Source organism: Anoplophora glabripennis, unplaced genomic scaffold (assembly GCF_000390285.2).
Source record: "Anoplophora glabripennis isolate ALB-LARVAE unplaced genomic scaffold, Agla_2.0 scaffold299, whole genome shotgun sequence".
Taxonomy (NCBI): domain Eukaryota; kingdom Metazoa; phylum Arthropoda; class Insecta; order Coleoptera; family Cerambycidae; genus Anoplophora; species Anoplophora glabripennis.
Window position 1 is genome coordinate 521,479 of NW_019417348.1, and position 22,768 is coordinate 544,246.

The window sequence follows — 22,768 nt, forward strand, 5'->3', positions numbered from 1 at the left end:
GGACCTTGAACGCGGTCTACCAACTCTGGACCAACTAATTGAATTGTGGACTCTAACGAGATGCTACGACACTCCACCGGAAGAACTCTACTCAGAGTTGGCTATACTTAGCAGTGTTTACCAGTCTCTGGAGGGAAAGTCAGTGGATATGTGGTGCAGCTTTTTCAGTAAAGAATCAGCGCCAACTCTTCTCAAATTGGTCCAACATGTATGCAGCATTTCCGTATCGAACGCCTTCGTCGAGCGCATTTTCAGTGTGATGAAGAATATATGGACCAATGAACGAAACCGCCTTGGTCTAGAGACTGTGAAAAGTGAACTGTGTGTTTTTTTTTCAACATAAACTCGAGCTGCACTGATTTTAAAGAACGTGTTGTATCAAATAAAACACTATTGAAAGCGATTGCGTCAAATGCAAAGTATGTTAAAAAGAAGTAAGTAGGTCCTACCTAAAAGTACCTAGGTATAGTACAACATAAATTAGTTTTAGAAGAATGATTCAACTTGATTATTTGTTCATTGGAAGTTCCTATTATTTTTGTTAAACGTACTTACCTATCTATTTTTGAGATGATTTTATTTTTTCTGAACTTCCTACCTTTATTTTGTTAAGTAAGTAGTAGATTATAATATTCATACCATTGTTTAATAAAGACTTTCTCAAAGTTAGCATAGTCTTGGCGACCACAATTTCGATGACGGAAATCTCAAACGGCGTAAGGGACATTTGGGCAAAATTGAATTTTGAACTTTATATAACTGTAGCATTAAATTTTAAATTCAATTTTTGCCTAATGTCACTTACCCCATTTGAGATTTTCATCATCGATTTTATGACTGCATTATATTCTGTTACTAATTTAGTTGATTTATGTGATGTTGATTAATAAATAAAAACCGTTAGTATAAAAAAACTCGTATTTTTTTGCGACCTAGCATACACCCCCCTCCCCCCCCCCGCCGTTTGGGGTTGTCCGGTATTTTTTCGCGACTCACCTGGTAACCCTAGTTGTAATGTTGAAAAGACGACTGTCGAAACTCTTAACAGTTCGACTAGCAACTACTTCTTCAGCAACGATGACTTGAATAAAGAATTCGATATAAACCAGTTGCCTATAAACGAAACTGTTCCCATGGCAACAATATCAGAAAACCAGTTACCTATTATTGAAGTTATAAACGAAACTTTTCCTATTGAGCCAATATCAGAACATTTAATTGTCATGAATCATTTTGAATTAAATAACAACATTGACAATAAATTGAATGAAATTTCTCATATAGATAATATTCAATCAGACACTGAAGCTGACAATTTACTCGATCAAGATTATGTGCCAGAAATATCTGATGAAGACGACATAAACTTACCGGAAGCACAAAATAATGAAAGGCTATCAAATGATGATGATCAAGGATTAGACAAAGGGAATGAAAATGAAAATCGTAAGTATATAAATTATTATTATTCAAGTAGAAAGTTTAATGGAATTTCTCTGGTTAGAAGAACAACCTCTTACGAAGAAAGGGCATCTAAGGAAAAGAAATAAATATGCTGAATCTTTAAAACAAAGAAAAAATAAAAAAATGCAACTTCTGAAAGAGCAACATCCTGTGTTACCACCTTGTGATGCAGCCAAATGCAGGCGAAAGTGCGTATCAAAAATTACAGAGATGCAGAGAAATAAAATTAATTCACAATTTAGACTAGGTGGTTTCTCGCTTCTTTATTTTCAGGCCAAAAAAAAGAGGCAAAGTGACATACTCCGATCCAAGTGTTCCGATCGAACACTAAGGTATTGGCTTCTGAGCCACCAGAAACCTTATATACTTGTATCTCCTCTGCTTGTCTCTGGCTTGCTGTTTGAACCTCTTCTCCCCTGGCATGTTGGTTCACTCTGCAATACCGCATGGCATGTAGCTACAGAGTTAGACATACTGTATATAGAGACTAAAGCTCTACCAAAGTAAACAATTACCAGAGGAACCTTGCCATACCATCCCAATGGAACCAGAAGCCTCCACAAACCAGATAAGCTATATTTAAGTTTTGCCTGCTTTTACTGTCTTACTGCTCACTCCGCTTTACTAATTTAAACATTTACTGCTGCTGTTTTGCCTGTCTAATACGTCACATTTATGCTTGGCTCTGCCTGCTTGCATTTCTAAAATGGAAAAGTATATTGATATTAGGATAATTTGTGCACGCATAAGAGAAACCTTTGTATCCGTTCTAGTATTTCATCCAACTGTTTTAAGGCTTATATTCTGAGTCCTGTAAACCAAGCGTTAGCGCTTAAAACTCGGTATACCAGAGAATAAAAGTGCTGCCTCCACGAAAGGCTAGAGGGGGATACGCGAGAGACCAGGGAGAGTCGGGCGGTCGAAAAGAGAGCACAGACCGGTTTGGTACGCGTAGCGCGAGAAACTAAAATTAATTTTCTTTACTCTTAGCTCTATAATTAAGTTCTAGTGGATTGTATTTAATTGGTGATGAAGGGAATTGAAATAAATTAGTTTATCTGAGTAGAAAGCGGAATAATCGAATAGTGTACGTAAGTTCAGATAGTAGTCCAAGGAAGGGTAAGAAATATTAAAATTCTCTCTAGGGTACCAGAGGTTACAACCTACTCCCGGGACCGAAGAGCGACGATTTCTCCGGCAGACCACCAGCTGGGGTGGTGGCAGCTACCTCCTCTAGCAAAGAGAATTTGAATACACCGATCAAAGACACCAACAGTAGGACGATCATTACAATGTTGGCAGCTAAGGGGATTTGAGCTCTAATAAATTTATTAAATTAAAGGTTATTCAAAATTCTGATTAAGTACAGATTAGGTTACATTTTATTTTTTTTTTTACAGGTATTGATATAACATATGATTTTTATGTTGACTATCCTGGCGTATTTTATTTTACAATTTTTATTCTGTTTTGAAAGATTTGGTTGGGAAATTGTCTAACCGTTATATGAAATTGTCGAGTTGAAAAATATATAGACAAAATGATAGATCCAGTTCCAACTAGTTCAGATTTCAATAGCGATAATTCCGCTTCAACCGTCATAACACAAAAAGTTAGTTTAGGAATGATCGCAAATACAGTAGAACCATTTTCAGGTAAATTTAACGTTAAAAGATATTTCGAGAATATCGAGCAGCGAGCAAAATTAGATGATGGGACGAAAAAACTACTTTAAATATTATCAAATATAGATTGATCGGAGATGCTTATAACTTTTTTAAGACAGATACTACGCTAGATCAGTTAAATTACACGGAATTTAAAAAAAAATTGTTAAACGACTTTCACCTATTATTATTCCGGGACAGGCTCTAAATAATTTAAGTAAACGGCATGATGAGCCGGTTAGTCAATTTGTGACTAGATTAAAGATAATAGGAGTCGTGATTTTAGATGAAGATTTGGGAACGGCTGAAGTAGGCGAAATAGTAGGAATAACGAAAAAAGTAGAGGAATTAGTGCTAAATCGATTTAAAGCCGGATGGGTCTATTTACTTGCTTATTTAGTTATTTATATGTATTTGCATATCTACTGCTTACTTTGCTGCCATAAATTTCATAACAATAACATAAAATATAACCGTGCTTTTTGGTTACTTTACTGTCAATTACCGTTTTCCATTCACGTCAGGAACAGTTCTGAGTATCCCAAAAATTGTTGTAACTGGATGTTCCTTTCATTTGAGCGTCAAGCCCTAGAGCTCCTGATTTTGTCTTCCCCTTTCCCCTCGAGCACCAGCTGTTATACTGGTGCAATAAGCACTTTTATTGGTTTTTGAGGTTATGTTGTTGTTTTGATTGTTGTCTATTTTGAACGATCGTCGAAGAAGGTGCAAACTGCAAAGGCCAAGACGTGGTGCAGGTGTGGCGTGAGTTTATGATTACAACTATTTACCTCCTGAAATGGCTTAAATGAGTGAAACGTATATTATAACAATGGAAGATCTAGAGAATGGACAAGTTTATAAATTGTAAATCAACAGGATTATAACAGATTTCAAACAGGTTTGTTTAAATCATACCCCATTTAGATTTTTATTAGTGTTATACTTTCCACTATTTTCTAGATGAACAATATGCAAATTCTTTGCTTTTCCATGCGAGGTGTACGAGAAACAATGATTATAAATCTGAGAATAATGACACACAATCACAGTTAGATGAAGTTCAAAATCAAAGCGAAACTTGCACTGGTAGCAGCGATAATACTAAACAAATTACTTCTTGGTCTTATAATCAAACGATAGATCTCATCGCTTGTATGGGTAAGTTTGGAAATTGTGAAATTCTATAACTAAATTGTAACTATATAATGATGTTACTTTTAGGCAGTCACTATGAAGACTTCAACCACCCAAAAAAACGAAAATACATTTATGAACTGGTTTGCAATGACTTAATTAGTTTGGGTTATAATCTTACTGCCATAGCTGTACAGAACAAATGGAAAAGTCTAGTTCGCAGTTACACAAAAGCCAAAGACAGCAAAACCAGAACTGGACAAGGACTTTCACGATTTCATTTCAAAGGTCCCTTTAATAACCCAAATGCAATTTCCACGACCACTCTTGCCACAGATATCCTATAATTCAAGGTTTTTTGATTTTCTGTTAATCTGGGATTTTCTTTATAAGAAGTATTTGGATAAGCTGTAGCCCCTAGTAAAAATCCATTTCCTAAAAAAGTGGGGTCCTCAGTGATTTTTCGATAAATACCAGACTTTCTCAAAATCATGCATTGAACCTGGCTCCCACAGAAAACGTCTATGAATGTTCTTTTATGGTCTACAATTCCTTGTAATAATAAACTGTGGCCCTTTTCGGTTGATGTATGCGTCCTGATTTTCTTTAGGTTTATATATTTCGATATGACTTCCATCGATTACTCCAATTATGTTATTTATTACTCATTTTTCCATATATCCTTGATTTATTTTACTAATTTCATCAGTAGTATTTGGGCATTTTATTATTTGTGATTTAATGGATACCAGAAAATCTAAAACTCTATTAAGACATCTATGTGCACTGCTAAATGACACGTTGAATATATCTGATATCTGTCTAAAAGTTTCGTCATTACTAAGATACCACAACGCTAACAGGAAAGCCTTATTTGCAGAAACTTTTCTCTTCCATCACTATGAATATAATTTGATTGTTCAAGCATTTCTGAAAATTTACATAAGTAGCTACTTGTGTTTAGTATATTTACCTACCTATCACTTTATTGGTAGTTTTTTATTCATCCTAAAATGAGACTTAAATTCCCCGTCCCCATAGTTGTCTACAGTGACTTCAACAAAGTTGGATATTCTATTCCTTTTAACAGGCTTCTTCTTTTTCATATTACATGAAAATTCGCAGAATAGGGAGGACTCTGATGACGAACTTGAATCAGACGTGTCGTCTACTACAGTGTCTCTTGGACTTTCTACTAAAATCTGTGTATAAATATAAAAAGCAAATTAGCGAGTCAATATCAATATAATTAAAAAAAAAATACCTCCATAAATAATTCTTGCACTTCCAAATCGGTATCCATTTTTAAATGAGAAATCAGTCAAAAGCAAAAAGTTAAGAATAAAGCAAAGGTCCGGATATACTTTTCTTTTTTTTAGGTTAAAGCACTAAAATGTAAAAAGTACATTTTATCCTGTTCCTTTCAGGACCAGCACCAGTTGCTGTAAGGTACGTTTGTTTCCGAGCACTGTGGTACGTTCTTTTACCCTGAGCAACTGGTTCAGTTCAGATTGAATAAACACATTTTAGTAACTTGTATTTCGCGTGTTCTTTTGAAGCCTTTTTCCGTTTTTGTGTTACCTAAGGCTTGTAGATTGAACTTCACCTGTGGCACTCTCCATTCGAGGTTGAAAACGGGTGGTGCCCTCTCTTTGAATTTCTTTTTTTTACCAACGGCCATCTCCACTGTTTAAAAGCGGCCAACCCTTAAAATAAAGTTCTATCTGCAGCACGCTTGCCACCCTTATTTTTTTCTACTCATTAAAGTTTGAGATATAAATATTAAAGAATTTGTCCACCCCGACCATTCATGGTAGGTATTTTAAACACAGCAAAAGTTGATGTAGTTTTTTTATACGGTGGCAATTTGATTTATGTGATATGAAATTAAATGTAAACTTTTCTTTTTAGGACGTTGCCTTTAATAATTTTTATGCACTTTATTAACGGAACGTTCGTGTAATAAAACCCTTTCGAAATTTTTTTAGAAAGCATATTAAAAGTTTCACATAATTTTGAGACAGCAAGAATACCTGATTTACAATAATATTAATTGTTATCTGTTGCCGATTGCCTTTTTTGGCAAATAATGTAGTTTCTTCTTAAGCGGGCCATGTTTGCCGCAGACACCTTATGCCTAATCTGGAAAGTGTCCATAAATTATTATTAATGCTTTATAATGTAAATAATAACCACTGGGTTTTAATATGTGTGGCTTTTATAAAATAATGTTATGGAATATGTTACAAAGGAAGCCTGGGGTACCCAACGTGAACAAGATGATGTTTCGGATAATGAAAACGAGGTCGACGAGGTCGTTGAAAGTGATGCGGAAGAAAGAGAGAAATTTGAAATCGATTGGTGAATGATCATTGGATCATGTAGTTAAAGATGATGTGGAAGAACAGGAATATGATTAAGGTCAGGTGGTTGAAGGCGGCGATGTGGATAATAGAGAAGCGGATGCTGAAGCGGCGGCAGGTGACATGGAGTGGAAGCGGTAATAACCTTTGAAACTGTGTAAAGTCACATTAATGTTTATTGTGTTTTTCTTTCGTATGCAGCCGAGTATGTTAATAAAGGTGTTGTCTAAGACTGCCCTGACGAACTTGGTTGTGCCATGAAGTAGCAAATGGCGATATAAAGGACAAATTTATTGCTACACGTATTGTATGGTGTGTGACATAATATGTAAAGTTATGTAAGCGTAAGCACATTTCTATGTAGGTATAAATTCGATGTAGGAAGGTTGTAAATATAAAGGAGTGGCGCCCGTTAGTCAAGTACTCAGAGATATGTCATATGTATGTTAAGAAGTTATTGTTACGTTTGCAATAAATAAACTCATAAAAACATTCACTATTTATTATCAATAACGTTACAAAATGTTACATGGTGCTCGGTAGCACAGACCCGAGAGGCGACTACAAACTGTGTCACATCATGTCGGCTGTCTCTGGAACAATTTAGATAAACCGCACAAAGACAAAGATGATTATTATCAGTGATTGGTGTTAGTTCTAGTAGTATAAGTTATATTTTTAAGTAATTTAAATATTTGTTAAGTTAAGAATTTAATGTAAACATGTTTAGAGATTTTAAATATTAAAAAAGAATATAAGTTATAATTTTCGTTCATTACAAATAAGATAGTGTGTGGTACAGTCGTTGGCACCAAGACAGTCATTGGCACGCTTGCAATAAAAGTGAAATAAATAAGAAAACTAAAACGTCTTTACATTTGATCAAAGACTCAATCTTTAGCGACGTCTATTATACATGTTCGTACGTCGTCGTTTGAATCATATTTCGTCCAGTATGGCGGATGTTAGTTGTATGCTTAGATTATGAAATAGAATAATGTTTTTGATATTCTTAATAGTAGGTCTTTGGTACCACCTGGATTTAAAAATTTGATTTTTAAAAATTATCTTACACACTCTGTATCTCCAAAATGGGTGGCCTTACGGCATAAGTTTGTTAAGCAAACTCCACTTATTTTTAACGTTTTATCAGTTCTAGCAGTATTGCTATGTCTTTTTGAAATATGCTGTATATTTATAATTTTTATTTCTCTTGTTCCTGGAAATCAATATGCGATACGCCACTGGGCCTGCCGGCGATGTGGCAGTTGGTAACAGCAGAACCTGTTAGGCATCCACTCTCTTTCCTAATCTAAGGTTGTATGTGTAAGACGAAATTGGTCTGTGCCTTGCTAACGGGAAGTTTTTACAAAACTTGTAAGGATCCACCTCATTGTTCGATAAGTCATTCTTGTGTCTTAACGGCAACAGAAAAATATAATTATTTTCATTATTTTAATTTACCTTTATGGAAATTCTACACGAATTTTACAGCTAGCTGACGTATCAGCGTTTAAACCTCTGAAATCTTTTTGGAAAAAAGGTGTCTTAAATTGGAGAAGGCAACATAATTTGGAGGCCTTAACACGAGAAAAATTTGCCCCCGTTTTAAAAATTATGATTGATACATATATGAGGCCTGAAATTATAACGAATGGTTTCATAATTACTGGTTTGTGTCCGTGGGACAGTTTACCTGAAATAGATGCCGAAACTGAAGAGGATAAAATAAACGCGTACGACAAGATTATCCAACAATTAAATGATTATTTTGCTCCAAAACAAAGCCGTATTTATGAGCGACACATCTCCGCTCAATTCAGTAAGATCCTAATGAGAAGTTTGACAACTTTTTGCTCAAACTAAGACGACAAGCAACTAAATGCCAATTTGTTAACATCGAAGAACACACTATAGATCAGACTGTTGAAAAATGTAATTCTGAGAAATTAAGGCGCAGAATTTTGGAAATGGGCTATTCTAAAACTGTAAATGATATAACTACAGTAGCAAAATGATTAGAAACCATACATTCGCAAATGGATAAATATAATTATTTCAAACTTGGCAATAATTCCGTAGACATAAACAAAATCAAAGAGAATCCTATCACAAATAGGTATTCTAGACCAGGACCCTCGGGATTGAATAGGATGGAATGTTTCCGCTGTGGATTCCGCTAGAGATGTCAACTGCCCTTCCCGCAACAAAACTTGCCTACAATGTGGTAGAATAGGTCACTTCAAGATAAAAATGCAAAACAAAAGGATTTAAAAAGAAACAAACAAGAGGATAAACAATTTAGTACATTGAAGAAAAAGAAAATCGCAGAAAATATTAACTTACTGGAGGATGGTGATCCCTCAGAACAATACATTTTCCACATAGAAGGAGATGACAAAATCAAGTGCACATTAGGAAGTGTTAAAATTGACTTAGTCATTGATTCGGGGAGCAAGAGCAACATCATAAGTGAAGCTACTTGGCGACTCCTGAAGGAAAAGAAAGTGAAAATTACTAATCAAGAGAAAATGCCAGATAAATTATTTCTATCTTACGCAAACCCGTTTCTCATATTAGGATCATTTGAAGCAAATATTAGTGTAGCTAATAAAGGAATAAATGCTAAGTTTTATGTCGTGAAGAATGGCCAAGCAAACTTACTAGGAAAGGAAACAGCCCTCAAATTAGGTGTGCTACGAATTAATTTAAGAAGATTCAGCAAAAACACCGAAGATGAAAGGAATTTCCATAGATATTCCAATAGATAATAATGTCCTGCCAGTTATTCAACCTTTGCGTAGAATACCAGTGCCACTGGAGGAAACGGTTGATAAGCAACTTAACAAATTGATTCAGAGCGATATTATAGAACGGACATTCAGAATGGATATCACCCATTGTTCGCCAGATGGAAAAGGAAGCCCTTGCTCTGGTTTGGGCGGTGGAGCATTTCCACGTTTATTTATATGGAAAGGAATTCGAGTTGATAACCGACCATAAACCTTTGCAGGTTATTTTCACTCCAACATCTAAATCCTGCGCGAAAGTAGAAACATGGGTGCTCCGCTTACAATGTTACGATATTTAATTTTTAATTTTATTTTAATTATTTAATTTTTTGTAATCCATTTTTTTGCCTGTGCCACGCCGAAGCCACGCCAGAATTTCCAGATAATTACAATTTGTGTAAATTTTAAACCCTACACCATCTCGATCACCACGAGGTCGCACATCTTTCATCTTCCATGGTGAGACCTTTTCATTCCTTTTGGTTTACTGGGTCCTGAAAATACATCTCCGAGTATCCTCCAGCAGTCGGTTTGAAGGAACTTCGGTCACTATTCGTTGTGATCCATCAGGGCCCCAAACCCTGAGGCGGACTCGGAGGAGCGCAGGCTACAATGTCTACTTGCATAGCTTGAAGTTCTTGCTTTATTACTATTACTCGCTGGACTGTACTCGGCATAGAGAGTTCTTCTCTGTGTGTGTGTGTGAAACATAGCTAAATTAAGTGGTTAATCCTGTGTTTTTCAAATACTGAATAACGCATTATTGGGGAGATTTCTAACCTTAATCTACTACTGAAGTAATTTTCCTGTTATAAGTTAAATTCTGTGAGTTATAATGCAAAATGAGTTGCGGCTCGTGTAAAGTAAAATTTTCCTAGTCGGGAACAGACTGTTTCCTGCGACGGTTACTGCTTAAATTATTACTTAAATTATAGACAGCCTGGAATTCTTGGATTCCGATTATCTGTTAATGTGTTGATGTACTGTTCATTTATTTAACTGATTTAGATTATTTAAGAAATTTTTTTAACTAGTTAGGCAAGCAAATTAAAGTATATTGTCGTACATCATTACTATTACAGCCCATCCATAATTAATTTATTAGTGAACAATAGTTTTTTTTTTGTTAAATTAAATCTCACTTAATTATATCTTGTACAAGTGCATACCGTCTTTATTATTTCTCAAATTCATGGTTATTGGAGAATTTCTTGTGAGGCAGGAGAACGTAGTTGGCTAGTTATAACCATATGGCACCCTTAAGGATATCAACCTTTTTTTTTAACCTCCCCTTCACACCTGCAGCTAGTCGGCCAACTATACCTGCTGAGAGTAGGTACAAGATATACCATCAACTAACTATACCCGTTTATCAACTTTTAAGAATACAAAAGTAAGTAGTTGTTATTTTTATGTTATTATTATTATCGCTCGTCATTATTTGCGGTTTTTTATCACTCTCTGCTCTGCTGTGTGTGTTGTTTTTTTACGCCACAATATGAAATATTTTTGTTTCAGTTGTGATAAAAACACCAAAGATGGAACCCGAGATTCTTAGTTCAATAAGTGCAAAAATTTTAGGTAAATTGGGTATCAAACTGTCAATTCCTGGATCACTCATTCCAAAAATGAAAACGCATGTACCTCACAGGTTCAGGGTCCCAAAAAGCAATGTGTCCAAGAAGTATTTGAACCACAAGAATATGAACCTGGTCAAACATTACAAAGCAAAAATGAAGAGCATAATGAACTTCAAAAACTGGATATGATAATGCAGCCATTAAATGAATCTCAATTACTGCCTATAGGTACTGAAAATGATGTGAGACACATGATGATGATGTGATGTGATGATGATGTGAGACAAATTTATATTGGTGCACTTGAATTGAATAATAATGTAGATGGTAATGTAGATATATGTTGTATAATCTGCCAAAAAAATGTAACAGATTATGACGTTACGTGTTCACTTTGCAACATGCCATTTCATTCTAATTGTACTAATGGCCAAACCTTATGCAATTTATGTTCCTCAGAAACTTCAATAAAATTTCAATAGAATGTACTTCGATGAAGAAAACGTCAGGCGGAACAAATGATTTCTGTTACAAAAAAGAAGTTAGGAGTTTTTATTTAAAGAACAAGAATGTGTGAAATGTTCATCTCTTTAAAGTTCAGAACAAAAGTAATAGATGCCATTGTTTTAGGGCAAAGATACAGTGCAATTCGAGATGTCACAAAAGTGGTTCATGCATAAACAAATAGTTAAATTAATCACCATATTTGTCAGAACTTTTCATAACTTTTTATCTTAAAATATATTTGTTAGCAGATGCTTATTTATACTGTGTTAGGTTTAGATATATTTAAAGTAATGTATTTGTATATATGTTTATTTATTATAAGGAAAATAAATTCATTTTATTTACTTGTTTTTGTTGCTTTGCCCTATTTGTGTAGTGAAAAGCCTACAGAAAGCAATTGCTCATTATGGAAAATTTTTAAGAAAAAAAAAAAAACTGTTCGGACATCTATATCTAATGACCTAAGTGTTCTGCGCCAAGGAAGAAAAATGGTTGGAGATAGCAAAAAATTTTCTTAACAAAAGTAACTAGAATATACATATAGCTTATATTTTTTGTTTTCCTGCAACAAGGCAGAGACATTAAATGTAAAGCGTCTTGCATAAAATTAGATAAATAAATTTGCATTTGTGAATTTGTCAAATTCTATTTACACAATTAAAATATAACAAATATTAGTTGTGAGCTCTTTATATTTCTTATATGCAATGATAAATTAATAATACAGTTATTACAGTTTGGAAAGTTTATAAATTTTTCAAACATTGATGCTCAGTTTGACGCAGACGATGTTCTGACAGACTATTCAGACAGTTTAAATTCTTCAATATCGATGGATTCAAATAATATATAAGAAAATTTCAATCCTGCTCCATCTGGGTTTCAATAACAACCTCTATACCTCGTGTAGAAGTCCATATTACGGTTGTACCTCCTTCAAAGTGCACAACAAAAAAATATTTTTGCAAAGTTGGTATTAAAAATAGCAAGACATCTTGGACTGGTCCATAAAAATGAAGAGTTGTGAAAGCGTTCTCTGTGCTGCTAAAATGTGAGTAATATTGAACAATTCTGAGTTAGTTTTAAAACAGTAGTTAATTAACCAGTTAGACAATCCGGAAAGAAGAATAATCGATATATTTAGAGCAGCTGAAACATTTGAGTATAATACAAACGCCAATTATAACAATGGTGTTTTAAAGGTGTGTCGAAGACCTCAAACTAAAAAGAAAATCTAAAGCCATTATGAATGCTGCCCAAAATGCAAGGACTATTTTTCGAAAATAAGGTACACTGTGACAAATGCTCAGGGAATCTAGAAAAAAATGACAGATCCATAACTGCAATTGGAAAAAGATGCAGAGCATCTATACATAGTAATGCAAGTGACGTTTTGAAAATCCAAGAATTATTATCAGTAACCGACTGGGACATGATTCTGTTGATAACGCTGCTACATGTTTTTATGAAAAGTTAAATTCTATTATAAAATCACTTGGTCCTCAAAACTCATCAACTAATTGCAATTATCCGGTCTGGTTTAACAAGGAAATTATTAATAATGTTAAACTTAAAAATAAGATGTGGAATAAGCACAAAGTCAATCAGAAGAAGATCTTTGCGAGTTCAAACGCCTGCGTACTCTTATTAAAACTCAAAGGCGCGTATAAAGCATATGCTCAGTCCATTGAGGATGATATTAAAACTAATCTAATAAATTCTGCACTTTTTTAAATAACAAAAATAAGTCATATCTAATTCCTACTTCCATGGTATACAATAATAATCATGTAAAATCTCCTATTGATATTGTAAACTCTTTCGCTAAATTCTTCTCACAGTCATTTACCACTCCTGATATTTCAGATATTTATTTGCAGCCTGTATCTCACAATTGTCTACCACTAACATTATTCCATGTCACCGAGGACGAAATATTATTAGCTGCAAAAAAAATTTAAGCCTAAAATAACGACTGGTCCTGATTTGATACCAGCATTCTTAGTGAAAGACTGCTCAGCCTTATATTACCTGTTTAATCTAATACCAAAATCCTCATATTTTCCTGCTATTTGGAAAAAAATAAAAAATTTGCTCCGTTTTTAAAAAAGGGGACAGAAACAACGTCTCAAACTATCGTCCAATAACAATACCTTCTAATTTTTGTAAGGTTTTTGAAACAATATTACACAAACACATTACGCATCATGTTCAAAAGATCAAAGGACAACGTGGTTTTGTCGTAGGTCGATCCATAGTATCGAATCTAGTTTGTAAAGCACAATACATCTGTGAGGTCATTGATAAGAGAAGTCGGATAGATATCATCTACATCGACTTCTCTAAGAGAAGATGATGTTAGAAGTATAAGATATGATGAAATCGTGATTTTGTTTGCTAATTTGTTGTGTGATCAATATGGGTCTCCTCACAACTATAAAATTATTAGATCTACTATAAGATTAATTGGTCGCTTTTTCTTAATTATGAAAATATTAGAACCTTTCATAAAAACAGTGGTCGATTGTTTTAAAGCTAAACATCTTGAAAAAGTCCTAGCAGCAATTAATGAAATTGCAGGATCGGATTCAGAATCAAAACTTTATGAGAAACCGTCAGTTGCATTACATAGTAGGTAATAAAAACCTAAAGAAGGAAAAAATTACTCACTTAAAGAACCTAAATGAAACTTTAAATTCATCACGCTACGTCTTCTTCTAATATATTTTTGTCATCAATTTCTTCTTCTGTTTCATCACCTTGAGCTTTTTGAAATTTTGAAATTTAAGATATTTATGTGGATATAATTGGAAAATGATGAGATCTATGAATTTTGTCAGCATAACCTAAATAATTTGCCAGATCTGATACTTGCTCATCCGTTAAATATAAAAGAATGCTTTGCGTAGCAATACGTCTACGAAGTTCCTCGGTGAGGTTTTAATATTTGGCACTTGACAGAATGCGTTCTCAATAAACTGCAAGCTTCTAAATATTTAGGAGGAGTGTCAGGCTTATTTGTCAAACCAACAACATAAGGATTATTCTTTAGAACTCCTGCTTTTTCTCTATATTGCAATTTATTAATTTAACACTATCAAAATAGAGTGTGTTCGAAAAAATTGCCACAGTTTTGCTCTAATGACCACACGAACAACCGATTGGTCTGTTTTTTTCCGTCTTCACTTAATGATTTGTAAATGTCTTTATCATAAACCTGATCTACTCTTTGATAATATTGAAAATCGCATGTCGCGGTTTGTAAATTAATATTACTTTTACATACTTAGAGTCGCACTCTGACTAAACAAAAATGAGTTTATACCATAGGCATTTGAAATGTGATTACAGGCATGTGAATTTTTCAATATCAGTCAAAATGTCGAATGTCGCGTTTTGCATCTAGGCGCCTGATATCGAAGGCTTTATAACAGAGGGGCGTATGAACCTAAATCACGAAAATTGTGTTTTCGGGCGTATGAGCCACAAAAAAGGTGGAGCATAGCTGCCTAGTCGGGCATATCAGCATTTACAATGCCGATATGCCCGATTATTATGTTGGGTGTGTAACAAAAACCAGATACGTGTAATGTATGCGGCGGTTTTGAGGAAGGCCTGGGCTCAATAGTTAGACCTTCTAAGAACAACCACGGTCAGAAGAAGGTTAATCAGTATGGGCGCCGTATTTGTATTCAGAGGATGGTCTGAAGAGCTTTTGTCACGGAAACTAACAAATTTACCAACCGATAATTAGAACAATCCCAAAACATTTCGGGTTAAGTAACTTCTTGAGAACGTATCGCCATGTGATAATCATCTGTTGCGTCCGGGAGGCGCCAGCGTAGTCGGGGACAGAACAAAGAAACCCATATTTGTAATAACGCGCGAAACACGAGAGAGACGTAAAGGTTCCGAATTAGAATTAAATTAAATTGTTAAATTGATAATGATTGGAAAAGAAAAATATATAATAAGCTGGTTTTTCTGACGGGCTCCTTTCCCAGCTGTAGAACAATAGAATGATAAGATTGACCAGCCCGTCTCGTATCCCTTGGGATACGAGGTCACTAGAGGAAGGTGTTAGCCGAATTTAATTACATTAAAGAGATTGTAAATTCATAGTTACTCATCAAAATCCTTATCAAATGAATATAATCATGAAATCGGCAATCAATTAAAACTTTCCCAGATCAGCGTAAATAGTCACATTCAAATGTAAACCAAGACACAGGAGTGGGAACTGAGGGTTGTACCGGGTGTACCAATGGTGGTGTCCGACTGAAAGCGTGGAGGCGGACACCACACTTTGGCGATTAGTGCTTAAAGTATGCATTATGTAGATTGGGAATTTACCTTAGAGATAATTAGGGGGGTTAATCTGAAGGGGTAGAGGTTAAGTCAGTACCTCCCGGAATTCAGTTTTTCTTCTGATGAAAACAGTTATACTTAGTGATGACGGAAATGTAATTGCTGATCCATTCCACGCTTCCTCGAATGAAGAACCTGATTACAATTTATCTGAGAGTAAGGCCGAGAGTTCTAACAGTTCTGATCGAGGTTATAATAAGTTGGAAGTATCTATGTATGTTTCCATTAAATTTTTCATTGCATCAAATTTTGCACCAAGTGTTGCAATTGCCATAAGAATGTTATTTACACTACCTGTTACAGTTGCAAGTGGCGTAAGAAGTTTCTCGAAGCTTAAATGTATAAAAACATTCCTACTATGTCTTAAGAGTGACTCAGTGGATTAGCGTTGTTAACTATTGAACGAGACTTAAGCCAAAAACTAGATTTGCGAGAGTTAGTGTGCGATTTTGCAAGTTTGAAAGCGAGAAAAGAAACATTTGTTTAGTTTATAAAAATATCATAAGTTGAAAAATTTAAGTTCCTTCGTAAAGAATATTTTTATATTTTTACTTATTTTCAAATATTATTAAAATGAGATGAGCTAGTGAAATCAGTCGTAACACAATTAAAAAATATTCAAAGGAACTTTGATAGTTTAAGAAAAACCGCAAACAATTTTATTGCTTACGCAAATGAACACCCAAGACATAGCAGACAATTGTTTACTTATTGAAGAATCTTTACCTGAACAAAGGAATAGTTTGGTGAAACGAATGCCCAGCGAAAATACAAGACGAAAAAGCGATTGACCGATTTAGAATTATTGAGACCTACAATATTTTATTAGATCAGGTTGTTGACTCAATTTATAAAAGGTTTCCAAAGATGTGCAGATTTCGCCTTTTTGAACCCAAGAAATTTTAGAAAGAAATTTTATCGAAGTTAGGAATAAAGGAATATCTAATCACAGCCTGCAGAATCTTTCACAGGAATATTATCATTTAATGATAATGATGATGATTTAATGATTTGATGATTAATCAAGAAATTAATCAAGACTCCATTGAAAACTTTGTTGGACAATTGCGCCAACATGGGGGTCGTAATATTAATCCAAATAGCTCCATGTTTAAAAATTATTTTAAAACATTATTTATTAATAATTTAATATCGAAACATTCCATCGGAGCAAATTGTGAAAAAGATGACAATATTAATTTAATCGAAAACGTCAAATGTTTTGTAACTCAGGGTATTCCTGAAGAAGACACGAATGACGAAGTGTTAAGCGTATTAAGAAATATAAATGTTGAAATGAGACCTTGGACATACATCGACAAAATCAGTCTAGGGTATCTCGCGGGTTTCACTTCAAAACATTTAAAAACTATAAATAGTTGCGAAGCTTGCAAAAATAATATTCTTTGTAGAGATACTTCATGGAATGACTTAATATTACAAAAAGAATATACTAAAGGCATTCCTAATAAATTAAAAAAATGTACTCCTGAATCTTAGAAGTTGTAACAAATATATACAATATTAAAATGAAAACATTACCAGAAATATGTGAGAGAAATAAATGTATTTATTTTCTATAAATTTACTTAAATGAGGTAATATTTTTTAATGTTAAATTTTCGTGCGATGATATACATGAGGTGAAAAAGACAATTATCGAAAAAATTTCCTTTTTTGTTTGTTTTAATTGGGCTTCGGGACTCAACAAGGTACTATCTGTAAAAACAAGTAAAGTAGGCTTAAATGATAAAATATATGCACAAGCTAACCAATATTCTGAGAAAAGATTAAAAAATAAATAAAATTTATATTGTTAAATCATTTTTTTATTTATACCTGTATACCGTGTGCTTTTGTATGTTTTACTGTCAGTATATATACAAAGTTTTGCTTGTTTTTCAGGTAAAGTGGACATGAATAATTGTAACTGTACATATAGAAATACCAGCGACAGGTGGTGAAAATCAGTCATAATATATCATAATTGAAAATAAAATTAGCTGCACCCTATGTATATGTAGAGTTACAAATGTTCGTGCAAACTTTGTTATTAAATTATTATAATCATTTTTTGGATTTAGAAGTGGGTTATTAAATTTCGTAATTATAGTCGTATTTTATAGAAATACGAATATTTCAGTTTTTAATTACATTGTTTCTTATTTGTCAGTTTATTAGTTAATTGTATCTCATATCTTGTATACCCTATAACATTATATTATAATTCATTTTTTGAATATAAATAAATAATAAAATGCTTCTTCACTATATGTATATAACAGCAGTATTTTAATAGAGTTTTAATAAAGTTTATTATATTATTACTGTGTGCTTAGAATAAAAAAGGTAATAACACCAACTGCATTTTATTTCTGTTGTAAACATTTAAATTTAAGTGATATTTAATTTTAAATATACAAGTCAACAAGTTCCTACTTGTTGATGATATTTGATATTTGTTTGTTGTGTATATCTGTTTGTAAACGATTTGTAACAATGGCGTTTAATACTAAAGTTAAAAATAAGGTGCTTTCTGAACAAAGTTGGGAAATAATACTCTGTGCTAAAATTTATGAAGGAGAAAAGTGAATTAGGCAGTGCTTTAATAGCTTTACCAAAAGATCCAGGAACGTGTAGCCAGGGCGACTGGTGTTTCTATTCGAACTATTAAAACAATAGCACAAACCCATAGAATAATAGATCAGGGTGAAAGGTCTTCATTTTCAACTCAAATAAGAAAAGAAAAATTACCAACACAAAGGTAAGTTGTTTATTTCTTCTGCTACATATGCTATTGCCTTGCCCTTCATGATCCCTTAAACGTAGTACCTTTACTCTCACATGCCATGTCGCATTATTCACAGCCAAAATTAAAATTCCCGCTCTGCCTATAGTTGGTACCATGGTTGGTACCCCTGATATGTCATTCCTTCTCAATGCGTGCCATATCGTGAACGCTCTGCTCTTTGTGTCGCATATTTTAGTGAAAACTGATAAGTTCAACTTTAACAACTTTAACTATGCCAAAACATAAACGCCGACATCATTCGACTCTGATTCATCGGACAACCTCGGACTTCAGAAGATTTTAGAACGCCGCTCCCGGGCGCGCAGAAAACATTCGTCTACCACGTCGACGTCGACGATAATTTCCAGTAAGTATTATCTCATTGTTTTTCTGTCGTAGATGCTCTGGACCATTCCCCTTTTGTTTTGGGTGGGGGGGGAGCTGTCATCCTTAAATTAATTAGAGAGTTCATTTCCAAGTAAATGTAAAGATAGTGACAGCATGGCTAGTTGTTGCCTACATTGGAAGCATATACTGAAATAACACTGGCTCCTGTTGGGTAGTTTACCCACCTTACACGCCAGTGACCAGCTTGATTGCCTATTATCGGTCTTTAAGGGCCCACACGCTCCACCTTGCTGAAGTTTTTATTACATAGTTCTGTTAGGACTATGTAAAGTACAACCTGTTAGGTAGTACTTATGTAACTTTTTTTGCCGTTGGCAAATTTTTGTAATCTCAATGAGGGTTACCTGAGGCTCATGGCTACGTTCCTTTCTAAGGCTAGAGCAGTATGCAGGAGATATGGATGGCGCATGGGGAGTCCCGGAGACACCACTTGACCTTTTGGATTCTTCTAAGCCAGTTGAAACGGTTGACCTTGAAGTTTTGGAACTTCTGGAATTCAATGGCTCTCAGGGGCCTAAAACTGAGGATATTATCCACAAAAATGTTGCGGAAATATGGAGCAAAATCTTGGCAGAGGGTTCGTCAGAGGAAATCAGGAAGGAGCTTTTGTCAAAATATCATTTCTTTTTATATTTGTCGCTGATGGCACCGTCACAAATCAACCGGGAGGTGCGGCCAACATTGTCTGCAGCCAATGAGAAATTTACAATTATATCGTGGTAGAATTAAAGATCACTTGAACGCCTCTGCACAAAATAAAATTAATGAAAATGAAAAGCGTCGCAATACCAAAAACTTAAATGTTGGAAATTTCGTTCTTATGCATCAGGGGAAAACTCAAATGAATTCCAAGATCCCTTTGAAATTAAGGGCATAACGCCAAAAGGACGATACGGAATAAGAAGAGTAGGTAAATCTTTTGTTACCAAGGCTGCAAAGGAACAACTGAGATTGTGGACCAGTGATTGGTCAATGATCACGGACATGAAAGAACTACTTGAAGATTTAGAAGATAGGTAAGCATCTAGAGCGATGGCTAGTGTTAGAATTTGTTACTAGTAATTGTGAAAATGCTAATAACTATGGTAAGAATGACATGGTTAAAGCTTGGTACGCTTTGCATTTATTTGTGAAAATGTTTAAAGTTTAGTACGCTTTGCATGCAAATTTGTGAATATGCTTGAAGGTTTTTATGCTTTGCATTTTTTTGTTCGTGAAAATATTTAAAGCGGTACGCTTTGCATTTGTTTGTGAAAATGTTTAAAGCTTTGTATGATTTGTATGTTTGTGAAAAGTTTTAAATTCTAGTCTACTCTGTAATATTTTTTTGGAAAAATGTTGGATGAGCGAAGTTTGAGTGCATTCGCCATTAGTTAAAGACAATAAGCTTGATCGCGTGGCAGTTTTTGTAAGAGTGGTTGGAACCCGTTGTATGTGCATGTGCGTTATTAGAATGTTTTGAAGTCATTCGATTCTCTTGCTAAATCTGTGATGTCACTTTCAGTAATGAAGAGGCTGACATGGTGTAACAGGCAATTTACGTTAATCGCAATAAAAGTAAATAAATAAGTATCACATTGCATTTATTCTTTATTAATGGTGTATTACATTATATTTTCTCTTTATAATTCATTTCAAATGCAGGTTATTTCACAGGAATCGTTGTGGGTCCTGTCACCTTAATTACAAGGTTGTGTATTGTGTATTGCCTAAAATATATTCAAGGTCTAAATTTTTAGCCACCAAAACAATTATTATCGTTACCTTAATGCGTTCGTATCCAGGTCTTGTAAATAATATTTATTCATCCACAACTGTCGCCGGCCGCGAGATCCTAGGGAGAAATCGTATTAGAACCATCCAAGTGCATGCCTAGCTCCTAGAATAGAAATAAACATTCAATCATACTGATAACCTAAAATGTAAACAAGCAACTAATACTTAGTAGATTATCGATAGACTATACTCAGGATAGACAAAGTTAGTTAAGAACATTAAGTCATTTGTTTGGTACTTACCATATTTTTGTAGATTCGTAGATGACATTTGACCATTTCGTTTCTTTTCGTCCTTTGTCTTCCGGCTGAAACTCCACCTACCTACCTGCCGAATTCAGTGCTGATTCTGCGCGGTGCGTTGTTGCTCGAGTGTGCGCTGAATCTTCCATGTTACCACTTTTCTACATCAAGGTATTTCTAAGAAATATACACGGGAATGATATATTTAGCTACTTATTTATGTTCAGGGAACTTAATCAATGTGTTATAAATCATATTAGATTTGATTTTAGGGTTAATAATTGTTTACTATAGTTTACTTAGTTTTAATTGGTCAGACTCCAACCAATAGGGGTCAGGGATAGTTTTTTTGATAGCTTAAACTCAGGAGGGGATCCGCGCAAATTTTACACTTTATTACTTCCGGTATCTGGCTGTGTGGATTGGGTGTGTCGTAGTGTTGGGAAAACTTTTGTGATTTTTGAAATCAGCTCTTGAGGCTATTTGTTTTCCAAACACCTGATGTTGATTGCGGTCCGTCGCATGTTGAGTAATTTTTGTGGAACCTAATCGCAAATCTTTCTTGTAAAGGATTTGTATCGTCACACCACGCAGCCAAGAGCGTGGTCCCACCTCACGTTTTTCAGTAAGTTATATTTTAAATTTTGTCAGTCTTTATCTTAGTTTCCTCGTGTAAGTTTAGATTCTAATTGATATCGTATTTACAGTTTACATAAGGCCCCATTCGCGTAAATTTGGGAAAGAAAAGTTCCTGTGCAGTTCAAATAAATTTAAGAACCCCTTTGGCCACGGTAAGTTTTTTTATGCAACTTTTATCTATTTGAATATTCCTTCGTTCCACCAATTAGACTTTTATATAAATTCCTATAATTTTGATACCATGTCCTTAATTTGCGATGTTGCCGAACTGACTTTTGTCCTTTTCTCAAAAAAAAATCAATGTTCAAGCATATTAGTAATTGTTTTAACTGTTCAAATGGTTCGGTAGTTACACAAGAATTTATCTTGCATTATCGGGGCTTATACGAAGCCGGTGCTGCGCCTGAGCTCACGCGACGCTTGACGACATATTGTTTTTTTATTCGCCTAATCCCATCTTTAACCTTAGGCCCTTAATTTTTTTTCCTTTTCCTTATTTATATTACTATCTATTGCGAACTAGCTCTATTAACGGCAACAGTGACAATCTACATTTTCTGTTTTCTTATGTTCTAATCTTAAATAGAGTGCGGATTAATAAATCATGTTTGTCATTGAGTGTGTTATTTGATCTTGTTTGACAAGTTTTCTTGATCAAGTAGTAGGAATTATAGACAAAACAAGACCACCTCTCTTCATGTATCACTTAGGAAGCATTTTCGGATTAAGGTAATTTGGGTTAAATCGACATAAAATAACCTCTAGTACCTGTAGTTTCCGTTTGGCAGAAGAGTTTCTGAACATCCTGTAGAGTCTCAGTTGGTATTAGATTTGTGCATATGGCAACGGAGTTCTCAATCAAGTATTTTGTTATTTGAGGTGAACTGATACTAAATTTTCAATACATACCGTAGGACTAAGAAACTAACAGGTCGATAAATGTTGTATTATTTATATGTAGTCAATTTTAGTAGGTATGTTTTTAAGTTAAATAATTCTATTGTCAGTGTTTTACTAGTTTGTTTGTCTGGAGCAGA

At 34.3% G+C, this 22,768-nt stretch overlaps 1 long non-coding RNA gene across 1 annotated transcript; it reads right to left on the reverse strand.

Moving 5' to 3' along the window:
- Window positions 1–20,662: 20,662 nt before the first annotated feature.
- On the reverse strand, window positions 20,663–22,485 carry LOC108908446. Its single transcript, XR_001964372.2, has 3 exons — window positions 21,093–22,485; window positions 20,839–20,953; window positions 20,663–20,783 (listed from the first exon to the last, which is right to left on the reverse strand). It is a non-coding gene; the product is annotated as an uncharacterized LOC108908446 (long non-coding RNA).
- Between the last annotated feature and the right edge of the window lie 283 nt (window positions 22,486–22,768).